We start from the raw sequence: 13068 nt of genomic DNA on the forward strand, positions 1-13068 counted from the left end.
AAATCATGACATAGGCAACATTCCTGATGACACTTCTTTTCCTCAAGGGCAGTAGTTCCAGTTAGGACAGCATGTGGCTTCCCAGTTAGGATTTCCTCTTTCTTGTTACTATCTGAATCCAGCATGTCGTGATCTGTAGAGTACACCGTCTGCAGTGTTTCTCTCCGACTGATTGCCCTGTTCCTTGATTTCCATGCTGGCATACCCTGGGAGCATGTTGTAAAGATTTGGTGCATTGCAGCATTTTGTCTCAGATCTAGTATGTGGAAGATGCATTTTTTTTCTAAGCTAAATTAACTGTGTACAGAGTGCACAGTGCACATGCCCTGTATAATCTTAGCTATGTAATGTTCTTCCCAAATATTAAAGGATATAGACTTCCCTGCTTTCCAATATGCCCAAGTATTGAACAAGAACTGTGATTCCTGAGAGAAGGGTTTAAATACAGGCACTAATTTATCTCTTTTCTTAAATTGCTCTTTAGGGAAGGGAGATTTACAATCCAGCCAGTTACACCCTATTAGACTCTTGGAAAAATAAATTCAGTTGTCAATTCACTAATTATAGACTGCTGAATTTTTTCAAAGTTGCTGAGCTCCTGCAATTCCCATTGAGTTCAGTGGGAGATGGGGCTGCTCAGCACTTCTGAAAATCAGACCCTGAAAGCAGGAACATTGAGGAAGAAACTTGTTTTCCAATATACATCTCTTATCCTTTGTCGCATGACAGACTAAAATGGGTTTCAGAGTAGCAGCCGTGTTAGTCTGTATTCGCAAAAAGAAAAGGAGTACTTGTGGCACCTTAGAGACTAACCAATTTATTTGAGCATAAGCTTTCGTGAGCTACAGCTCACTTCATCGGATGCATTCAGTGGAAAATACAGTGGGGAGATTTATATACACTGTATTTTCCACTGAATGCATCCGATGAAGTGAGCTGTAGCTCACGAAAGCTTATGCTCAAATAAATTGGTTAGTCTTTAGACTAAAATGGATTCAGAATAATAATTTGAATATGGCTGCCTCCATCCCAGCCATCAAAACACTTGTTTCTCCCCCTTTGAGAGAACGTGGAGACCCAGCCTACAGTAGAGGGAAGTAACTGGGTGACATGGGAGACTGTACAGAAGCAAAAATTTACTTTTCCTCTGAATTGTTTTTCATGCATAAGCTGGATACATTCGAAATGTGTTTGAAATATGATATGGTGCACATATGAGACTTGACAACCCCCTTTTTATTGTAATTCATGGTGAAAATATCATCCCTCTCTAAAACAGATTAATTTTAGCTTTCCTAGTAGCCTCCTTGTACACTGCTCTTGGCCCACTGGTCATTTTTACTAGATATACTGAAAGTTCTGTATGTTTCCCCAGTGGTCTCTTGCTTAGTAATAGCAAGGATTCCTTAAGATCTCTGCATGGCTTATACATGAAAGAGGCTGTTTGCTGGAAGGCTGCTGCTGCGTTTGATGAGAAAATGTTCTCTTGCGGTAGTAAAGTATATGTAAAGAGAAGACACTAGAAGAAAGTGGTGGAGGAAATAGCAACATTCCTTGTGAGCTGACTGGCTCAAGAACCTGTGTAAGTTTTGATTACAGTGATCCTGTAGCGTGAGCAGTTTTAAAAAATGTCCCTGTAGAAACTTCACTCAGCTTTCTGATCTCCATATAATAAAGTGGAGTTAATGACAGCCCTGTTGCTAGATAAGTCACCCTTAGCTACAAAAGAAAAAAGTGAACGTCTCCATGTGGAGTAGGGGGTGTGATTCCCAACTTGAGGAGACATACTTGCGCTAGTACTGAGTATGTAGCCGTGGTGGGATGGGCTAGTCACACTGTGTTGGTAGCAGGATTCTCAGATGGGCATGTACTCAGGGTAGCTAACAGCTGGGTGACTGAAGCAGTGACATGATAACCATTCTGTTAATGCGAGTGACGGATTTGAAAGCAGCCTCCCATTAATGATTATAGATCGTTTTGTATCTTAAAGCAACTTTAGGATACCTTGAACAATAGAGGTTTGTTCACTAGTCATTTGACCTCTGAAAGACTCAAAGATTTCAGTCCACATACAGGTTTTTTTTTGCGGGTGCTTGTAGATATGTAAATATTCCACTGTTCAGTTCAGATTGGGGTGCAAAATAGATTTGTTGGTATTTTTTTTAGCTGTTAAAAGAGCAGTGGACAGTATTTATGTAAAGATAAGCCATCAGGAGATACAAATCAGGGCACTAACTCTTCCTGCTGCGATGCAGATATGTATAATCAAGATTGTAAAACTGGAATGAGAATTTCTATTGCATTTTCTCTTCTCTCTCCTCATTTTGGGTCTGAATGGAATTTTTGTTTGACCAAATATGCCCAATGGCTTGAGAAACCTATCCTCCAACTAACTACTACCCACTGGATAAAGCACTCCTGACCAACTGAATTTCTAGCTGCTGGTATTGGCTGGCAAACCTCTCTCAACTGTAGCTGATGTTTTATATATATTTAGAACTTGATTAGAAATATGAAATTATTTGGCCTCTGCCACTTAGGAAAATATACCAGTATGATTGAGGAGTTTGATATCTATTCATTAGTGGAAAATTGCTCAGTATTGTAGCTAGCTGCCATTTGGCCATTCTCTAGGTTGCCCTGAGAAGAGTCTGATTTCATTATTTTTCACATGCAGTAGGATATTACAAGCCTTTGCACTATTTTCACAGTGCAACTCATAAGGCTGATTCTCCCCTTGATGTCCATATGACCGTAATTAACACTAATGGGGAAATTATGTACGTGCATTACACCGTCTCTATGGTGGCCTCTTACAGGAAATGCTGGTCATTGGGAAGGCAGGTCCTTGAGCTCTTACTTCTCAGACCAGCCCAAAGCAAAGCAGAACAGTGGCACCAGCTGCCTTCCTGCCATGTTATTATCTAACCCTTGTTTCAATGCTACTTTCAGAAGCCAGTTGGGTATTATCAGTGACTGACTGATGGGCTGATTGTGTGTTCCCAACTTCATCTTCCTAACGCACACCATTTATTACTAAAACTACATCTTCTTAATCTGGATGTTAGTTGACTCAGCTTACAGTTGTGCCACTGCTAACTTCACTAGGGTGATTTTAACAATATAGGCGAATCTATCTACCCTGCCAAACTTAAATGGCCAGGTCTGCATCTCTCAAAGGTGTTGGGAGTTTTGCCATGGACTTCAGTGAGAGCAGTACTACTGGGGGAATTGTGTGCCAAAATATTAAATTCTGTGCACAATATTTAAAAATTCTGCATATTTTGTTTGTTAAAATAATGCAATATAATCATGCTGGTTTCAATTATTTTGGTAATTCATTTAAACTACAGTACAATGGATGGAGAATTGGAGTAGGGAGCACTGGAGGAAATCCCCAAACCCCCTCTGTCTAATAGTAATGGAGCTAGTATTGACCCTTTACTTCTACTTATTAGTCAACAAATATATGCAGCCATGTGCCCAGTGTTACATCATAGGCAACTAAAGAGCAAGTGAGGGCTAGGGACTCAAACTCATGATTTATACTGGCTACTGACCATCTCCATGTCATTTTGCTACTGACCTTTCTGGAGCACATTTTGATAGGAAATTTTTTCAGTTCAAAAATTTAGATCAGTTCTAATCACTGAAGCACTATAAGCATTTATAAGGCCATACTGTCCTTTACAGTAAGGCTCCTTTACACCACTCTGGCAATGTAAAGGAGCTTTAAAATTTTTACACCTGTTTTATACTCCTGGGGGAATTCACTACACAGGTAGGCTGCCACATTCTGCTCTGCCTGAAGGGACAGAGCCTGCCCCACGCCTACCTTCTGAGAAACACCTCGACACCCTGCCCCTCCACGGTGAGCGTGCCGCAATAGCGAGCGAGAAGGATAGTCTCTCTCTCCCTTTCACATGCATGACTGTCCAGCCCTCCTCTTTCCCCTCCCCTCAGCTCTGGTGGTGATTTACATCTCTACTGGATGCTCCGGGCACCCAAACCTGCCTGCCTGCACTGCTGGGGGGGAGCGCATGACCACTGCTGATGGGAATTAAAGGGAAGCTGCAAAGTCATTTTTCTGTGGCGAAGCAAAGAATCTGCGAGGGCATGAATTCTGCACATGTGCAGTGATGCTCAATTTCCCCAGGAGTAGAGCAGGATTGCATCCCCAGTAGGCAGTACATGACTTCTAGAGTTAGTAGCCTACAACATCTTGTACTAGGAATAAAATTTGCCTCATGCAGTGTGTTACTGAAGTAACTGAACATAAGAGTAATCTATGTCTTTCTCATTCAGTCAGCTTTGACTATATAGCTTGTTAAAATAGAATGTTTACTGTCTTGTTTTTATTGTGTAGTCAGCATTAAAATAAACCAGTTTAGAGTGATGGAGCTAAACTGCAAGCTTGCAGTAATCAATGGAGTTATACCAGAGCTGAATTTTACCTATTGCAGCTAATGGAGGGGAGACTACGGGATTCTAAAGGGAGACCATGATGACAGAGGGGCTAAGCAATGGGAAGGGCTATCTCAGGCTCAAAACTGGTGCAGGTTAGGTGGGAAAGATGAATTTTAGTTTCCTTGCCTTCTTTGGACCAATGGAAAGAGAATACCAGCCCCTCTGCAACACCTACTCAAGCACCTCCTCCCACCGCTGCCCAAGGAGTTGACTCTACCATTACAGGGAGGTTTTTTTGGTTCTGGTGTAAAGTCTTTGCCCCCACCCCAGGCCTTGTCAGCCATCTTCCCCTCCCCATCCCCCACCCCTGCGTTTGGGCTCTTTGTTTTTAAAACTCACTATGGCCTCTCTACCCTCTTCCCCGCAGTTTGCTTCTGCTCCTCTGTGGCCCTCCCTAATGTTCTCCACAGCTGTTGGTTCAGTTGCCTGTATTGCTCCAGTGAGATCATCTCCATGACAGCAGGAATTGCTTCTCTTTAAATCTGACTGTAACCTTCCATTTTTCTCCTTAGCTCATGATTGACCATTTCTCCAGCGTGTTGTGACGCTGTGTATGAAGGATGCGCTATAAAAACAAATTACATTACCTTTTTCATAAAATCGATAGGCTCTGTTATGAATACACAAAAGCTGCAGGAGGGGGTTTTTAGTTATAAGCTGGAGCCTGCCCCAAGCTTAGGCTATCACAAATGCATACAAGCCCCCTCTATGGAAACAAGGTCTCTAAGGTGGTGCTAGTATGATTTGATTTCTCAGCCCCCTTAAATGAACACATGTTATCAATACCTTTTTCAGAAGGGCGGGGGGGAAGTCTCCAGTAATTAGCAGTACTCTGGAAAAACTAAATTCTCTCCCCCACTTCCCATGATAGCTAATTGCTGCCTTGCTGGAGGGGATCGTTCAGACTATAGAGTCTACAGCAGGGGTGGCCAACCTGGGGCGCTGGAGCCACATATGGCTCTTCCGAAGTTAATATGCGGCTCCTGGTATAGGCATCGGCTCCGGCGCTGGACCTACAGGTGCCAACTTTCCAGTGTGCTGGGGGCTGCTCACTGCACAACCCCGGCTCCGCCCCAGGACCAGCTCCCACTCCACCTGAGCCTGCAGTGCCCTTGCTCCTCCTCCCACAGCCTCCTGCATGCCGTGAAACAGCTGATTGGGAGGTGCAGGAAGGGAGGGAAAGGTGCTGGTGGGCAGGAGTGCTGGGAGCGGTGTGCGGGGCGGGGGGAGCTGATCGGGGGCTACTGATGTCTTACTGTGGCTCTTTGGCAATGTACATTGGTAAATTCTGGCTCCTTCTCAGGCTCAGGTTGGCCACCCCTGGCCTACAGCAATGTGGCTCTGTCCTGCAGAGACACGGAACCTCCCTAGTGGGACAGCTGAAGAATAGCATAACAGAACAGGAGATGACTGTCCTACTGATGGAAAGGCAAAGAGGGGCGTGGGATTATTGCAGGCCGACCAGATGGGAGGGTGGGGAAATAAAATGGAGTGTTAGCTTAACACCTACCATCTTGCTCCCTCTTGATGATGCTAAAATTAGTTTCCTGCCTAGCTCAATGCAAAGAGTCAGTTAAACAATATATGGGAACGGCCACAAGACCAAGAAGTTTATTTGAACAGAAATGGGGTCTCTGCGTGCAAGATCAGACCCATAATGAATCCTGGCCTTGCTCTAATGTCCTCATTTTAAACCAATTTTGTAGTTTGACTCAATTTCCCATTTCCAGGGTAGGTTAAAAAACCCTCACTGTTAGCTATGGACTGGCCAATCTCTTGCAAAGCCTGGAAGTGACTCAGCCATAGTACAGTTTAAAAGCTAACCCTCACACTCTCACTCACTCACTCAGCCTAGCTTCCGCTCTGCAGGAAGAAATCTGCAAGCTAAAAAAACTCTCACAACTTCATGGCATAGCTATGCAAAGTATTGGCCTTTTCATCCCTTGGGAAAAGCCAAACAAAGAGGCCTCCGATAGCATGAAGCTGTAGCCAAATTGGAGGGAGTACAGAGAACAGCAGCGGCGAGAGGGAATTGGCCTCTGATGGAAGATTGAAAGAATTAAAGCTGTGGAGGCCTGGGTACGTAATGACGAAAGGGAGCCGAGGAGGAGATGTTATGCTCTACCACGTGCTTGGCTGGCATAAACAGCAAGCAGCAAGGGCAATTAATTGGGGTGGTCCAAGGTCCTAGAATGCAGAATAATGGGATGAAATAGAGAAAAGGAAAAAGGAAATGTTAGAAGCTTTCTACCAATGAGATCTGCCAGTCTGTAAAAGAGTCTCCCCGGTGAAACAGAAAGCTCCCTTGCTTCGGGTAATTAGTACTTGACTGGACAACTTGCTACTAAGTATACTGTAGGGAGCAATCCCATACTGGCCGTGGGCTGGGCCAGATGCCTGATTCAGTCATTCCCATAGCTAATTACTGTGTCTTTTAAAAATATCAAATCCACTATCGTACCATCAAACCCTATTTCTCTCTCTCATGCAAATGGCCTAGAAAGACGACAGTTCAAGGTAGGAAAGTGCTGCTTGCCGCATGTGTTCTCGAATCTGTATTCCTGATAAGTAAGGGACTTTAACTGTTGCTGCGAAAGCTAAACAGAAATAGCTGCTGGGACTTAATGATTCTAGAATGCCTGCCTATTGTCATGAACACAGCAGCCTTATGGGAGGATACAACCGAGCTTGGCATGGTCCTACAGCAATCTGGAAAATAGGTGCAGATTTTTTTTATTCCGTCTTTTACATGAGGATGGAAAGTTCTAAGATGGGCAGAGACCTCTGCGGAAAATGGATTTGTTCATAAAGCTTAGGTGTGTTTTCAATATGAGGCTTGGGAAAGAGTCCTTTATGTCTATGCTGTCCTTTTAAAATCACACCGGATCAGTGGTGACTAAAACTTATTACGACTTGCCAATGGTTAGCCTGTTTTATTTGCAGCGCTGACAGCATGTGGAGTGTGTGAAGTAGACAAGCTCCGGGGAGCTGAAATGTGAATGTGACTCATAAGTAATCCATTGAAATCGACTGGTTTCAATCTAGTTCACAGCATGAAAACTGCCAGCACAATTGTGCTTGAGGGCCAGACCCTTTTTTAGGAGCACCCTTGACTAAGGACTGAACGGGATGCAGGGACTGAGCTATCATTCTCATATCTTAGTTATTGGACCTGAGATATTTTGGTTGGAAAGCTTAGATGCTGCATAAGCTGAGATAAGCTGAGGGTATATCCACCCAGGGCTGGCAACCTGGTACCTTTCACTTGCCCTAGAGTCTCACATTAAAAAACGTGATGTTTCTCTTCTGTTAACCTACATGCCACTGCCATTGCGTCATACCAAGGGCCACTTTCTTGCTCAAACCCCCTTTCTTTCATTGAAAGATTTTCCTTCCAACCTGCCATTAGTGGCCCTGTGTCCCTTGGAGGGTTCTTCATGGTAATGACTTCAACACAGCATCTTACCGCTGCACTGAGACTTTTAGAAGAAAAGAGAAATCAATTTCTCCAACTCTTCCATCGATCCTGAATGGCCCAGTGACCTGAGCGTAATGGCTGTGCTATAACAAACGACTGCTTGTTGCATAGCTAACAGCCCTAACCCAGTTAGTGCAGACACAACTCTGCACAATTCAATCTTTGGGGCCGCTGTTGTAACAAATGCGCTGTCCAGTTAGAAATGACGTCTAGCTTGAAACCCACTTGGGAGGCTCAATGCAGCTGGAATAAGCTGAGGATCCTCTGCTTCAAGAAGAACCCACGAGGGGCACAGAGGAGAGCAGTTTCTCAGTTGTGATCCCAGAAGATTTAAAATCCTATGAAGGGCATTACCTCCCCTTTGCTTTGCTGTGCCTTAGCTACAGTGTTTAATACACAAACAAGTAAACAGGAGAGGGGCTGATTAATTCACAACAGCCAGCCTTCTCAAGGTTTACATATTAGCATAATAATTAGTGCCCCAGAGGCCCTGGAGAGGATACAGTCTTTAAAAAATATACTGGAATTTAACAAGAGAAATTAATAGTGTATTGAATAGTAGCACTTACCACACCATCTGCACATCTGCTTTTAGACTACCACTGTGTTCAGCCTTATAAGGTCATGTTCACTTCCACCACTTCTCTTGCCCACGGTTTAATCCTTGTAGTCCCACAGCCTGGGGAAAGAAAGTCAGGACCCTCGGCCTCGCTGCCGGTCTGTGATATGCCGTCACTCCTAACCTGAAGCCACACTGCACGTATAGGTGGAAACTCCATGTTACATAGTATTCATTTATAAGAGTAACACCCAACAGGCCTGATGGAGTTCAGAGTGTCTCTGGGTTTTAAGTTCTAAATCCTGATTTCCGAGGGCTTTGTGACTCGGTTGGTTATAGCTCGGCCATCAAAACAATTACAAGGCCAATCTTCTGCCAGGGCCAACTTTGCATCAATGTGACCTGTTCTGACATTGGAGGAAAGGAACAGCAATTCCGTTCACATCTCGTCCAGTCTGAAATGGCTGCAAGTGTCCGCCTTATGATAGCCAAAAAAGCACTAGCATCAGAGTTATGGCTGCCAGTGCTATCCTTAACCAACCCTGTTCTGCCTCTGAATTACAGCCCCTCTCTGAGATCCCAGAATGCTTAGAGATCCCTGAATGGCAAGCTAGAGGAGAACAGGTGGTCACACACATGGGATTGACCAAATTCACCCCTGGGATAACTCCACTGATGCCTGTTACATCAGGGATTAATTTGGCTCACAGCAGTAGAATTTTTCTGGCCTCCTAAATGTTATGATTTCTGTGAAGATGGCAGGTTTTTCACAACTTCTATAAGAGGATTTGAACTTACGACGTGCACACAAGCACGATTCATTCACTGCTCCAGCAAGTTCCTTCTGGGTAGGTGCTAGAGCAGTGGTTCTCAACCTATTTACCATTGTGGGCCGCATTTGCAGCCCGCAGTGTGTTATGTGGGCCACATACAATGCTACCTGTATGGCCCTGAGGATATCACATGGGCCACAACTCTGTGCTGATTGGGCCGCAAGTGGCCCGTGGGCTGCAGCTTGAGAACTCATGTGCTAGAGCGACAGCCATGCAGAGTGGAGGCCTTTATTCATCCACCAAACTGATGTCACAGGAGCAGTGCATTTACGATGTTCCTCATGGTGCCCTGACCTGGAAGGGCCTCTTCCGAGGACAGCAGGGGCATTTGCTCTGCCTGGCACTGCCAAGCTTAGCTTCTCCTCTAAGGGTGCCAAGAATTTCCTCGGCTTTTGTCAGCTTGAGTCAGATCATTACTATCTTAAAATAGCCACTTTTTTTTTTTTAGTCAGTGAATTAATTTGGCTGTGACAGGGAGGCCCATTTGTGCCAGCTGGCAAAAGGTTCACTGTTCTTTGCAAGCAAGTCCTGTCTCAGAGCTGACACACTCACAACGCCTGATATGCCGCTTTCATGGTGTTTATCCGTAAAGGGTGAGGTCTGTACTGAAAGCTTGTAACTTATCAGTACTCCTCATCATTGCAAGATGTGTGTATGGGTAATATTTAAGGAATAATGTAACTATATTGAAAATTATGTCCTTATGGTCTCGGAGTGAAAGTGAGTCATCGGAGAATAATTGTCTCGGTGATGCCCCATTTACGAAAAGGAGATGTCACCCCTCTCAGGCTAGCCAATTACATAACGTCCACAATTGTCCACCTTTGCACCCACCCAGAACAGTCAATGGAAAACCATCAAAGACAAACTGTAAACACTGAAACTACCTGGAAGTGTAAAGGATGATACGGCAGTGAGGGGATCACTTGGTCTGTGAATAAAGACAAAAGACTGATTCAGTAGTGGAGAAAGACACCCTGGATCCATTCACTAAGAAGGTGGTGAGTGGGGCTGCTTCATGAAAGATTGATCCTAACTCCTTAGGGCTAGCAAATGCTGCGAACGACTGAACTTTGGGGTAAGAATCTACTCTCTTAGACAGGAAAGGTGCCTATTAAGCGTAGGTCCTAGTTCATGTTTTTGTTTGGCATTTAGCCATTTGTTTCCACCACTCACACTTGTTTCTATTTAAATCTCTATTTTTTCTTCAGTAAATTTTTCCTTTTGTTTTATTGTAATCAAACTCAAGTGCTGTGTGTGATACAGGAGTGGTGGGCTACTGTAAAACTGGGAACTTGGCGGGGTCAGCTGTTACTTTGGGAATGGTGGATCTGGGATTTCTATGGGTATTCAGTGATCAGGGCTTGACGCCCCAGGGGGACACTTTGAAGGGACTTAGGGCCTAAGGCAGGGCTGATGTAGCCAAGAGGAGAGTGCTTGAGCAACTGACAGGCTGGTTGTATTAGGGAGGTAACACCCAGCTGGCACAGGCAAGACCCCCCTTGCACTGGAGGCAGGTGCCAACAAGCTAACGCACAGCCCTGGGTGCCCTGAGGAGCATCACATTCACACACATGGTTCCCCTGGCCAGACACCTACCCTGGTGGCAGCTGCCTGTATGCTGTTGGGAAGCAAGAAAACTCTTGCAAAGATGATTTTCTCCAGGACAGGCAAATGGCAGAAATGCTGTATGTGCCCCACTGTGTGGATTCCCTACAAGGAAAGAGGAGATGTTCAGCTTTCTAGCTAGGGAAGTCTCCAAGACCCAGATTCTGATACTCATTACTCCTTGAGCAGGTGCACTGGAGGTGAAAGGAGTCTATAGCTGAAGTATGATGCTCTTCATGGGCAGTAGGGGTATTTAATGAGTGGAGGTTGCAGAATCTGTCTCTGCAAAAGCTATACAACACACAAGCACCCCTGCTATGTACACAATGGCACAAAAATTTATTAGGGCTGTCAATTAATCACAGTTAATTCACGCAATTAACTACAAAAAAAATAATCGCAATAAAAAAAGTAATTGTGATTAATCACAGTTTTAATTGCACTATTAAACAATAGAATACCAATTGACATTTATTAAATATTTTGGATGTTTTTCAACATTTTCATATTTATTGTATTGTGTTGTAAATGAAATCTAAGTGTATATTATTTTTTATTACAAATATTTGTACTATACAAATGACAAACAAAAGAAATAGTATTTTTCAATTCACCTCATACAAGTCCTGTAGAGCAATCTCTTTATTGTAAAAGTGCAACTTACAAATGCAGATTTCTTTTTTTTTTTTTTTTGTTACATAACTGCACTCCACAACAAAACAATGTACAACTTCAGAGCCTACGAGTCCACCCGGTCCTATTTTTTGTTCAGCCAATCGCTAAGGCAAACAAGTTTGTTTATATTTGCAGGTGATACTGCTGTCCTCTACTTATTTACAATGTCACCTGAAAGTGAAAACAGGCATTTACATGACACTTTTGTAGCCTGCATTGCAAGGTATTTGTGTGCCAGACATGCTAACATTTGTATGCCCCTTCATGTTTCAGCCACCATTCCAGAAGACATGCTTCCATGCTGATGATGCTCGTTACAAAAATAATGTGTTTAATTAAATTTGTGACTGAAATTTCTCTCCTTGGGGGAGAATTGTATGGCCCCTGCTCTGTTTTACCCAAGTTCTGCCATATATTTCATGTTATAGCAGTCTCTGGTGATGACCCAGCACATGTTCATTTTAAGAACACTTTCACTGCAGATTTGACAAACGCAAAGAAGATACCAACGTAAGATTTCTAAAGATAGCTACAGCACTCGACCCAAGGTTTAAAAATCTCAAGTGCCTTCCAAAATCTGATAGGGATGAAGTGTGGAGCACGCTTTCAGAAGTCTTAAAAGAGCAACACTCCGATGCGGAAACTACAGAACCTGAACCACCAAGAAAAACAAAAACAAAAACAAACCCTTTTGCTGCGTGGCATCTGATTCAAATAATGAAAATGAACATGCGTCAAGTCCGCTCTGCTTTGGATTGTTATCGAGCAGAACCCATCGTCAGCATGGATGCATATCCCCTGGAATGGTGGTTGAAGCACAAAGGGACATGTGAATCTTTAACGCATCTGGCACGTAAATATCTTGCGACGTCGGCTACAACAGTGCCATGAGAATGCCTGTTCTCACTTTCAGGTGACGTTGTAAACAAGAAGCAGGCAGCATTATCTCCTGCAAATGTAAAGAAGCTTGTTTGTCTGAGCTGTTGGCTGAACAAGAAGTAGGACCGAGTGGACTTGTAGGCTCTGAAGTTTTACATTGTTTTGTTTTTGAGTGCAGTTATGTAACAACAACAAAAAATCTACATTTTTAAGTTGCACTTTCACGATAAAGAGATTGCACTACCATACTTGTATGAGGTGAACTGAAAAATACTATATCTTTTGCTTTTTACAGTGCAAATAATTATCAAGCATAAATATAAAGTGAGCACTGTGCACTTTGTATTCAGTGTTGTAACTGGAATCAAAATGGTATTCTATTGTTTAACAGTGCAATTAATCATTTTTAATCACTTGACACCCCTAATAAATAGTATTCTATTATTGTTTAACAGCACGATTAATTGTGCATTGAATTTTTTTAATCGCGCGATTAATCACAATTAATTTTTTTAATCTCTTGACAGCCCTAAAACTTATATATATTTTTGTCTCCACTTACAGCTAGG

This window comes from Chelonia mydas, chromosome 16 (genome assembly GCF_015237465.2).
Source record: "Chelonia mydas isolate rCheMyd1 chromosome 16, rCheMyd1.pri.v2, whole genome shotgun sequence".
Taxonomy (NCBI): Eukaryota; Metazoa; Chordata; order Testudines; family Cheloniidae; genus Chelonia; species Chelonia mydas.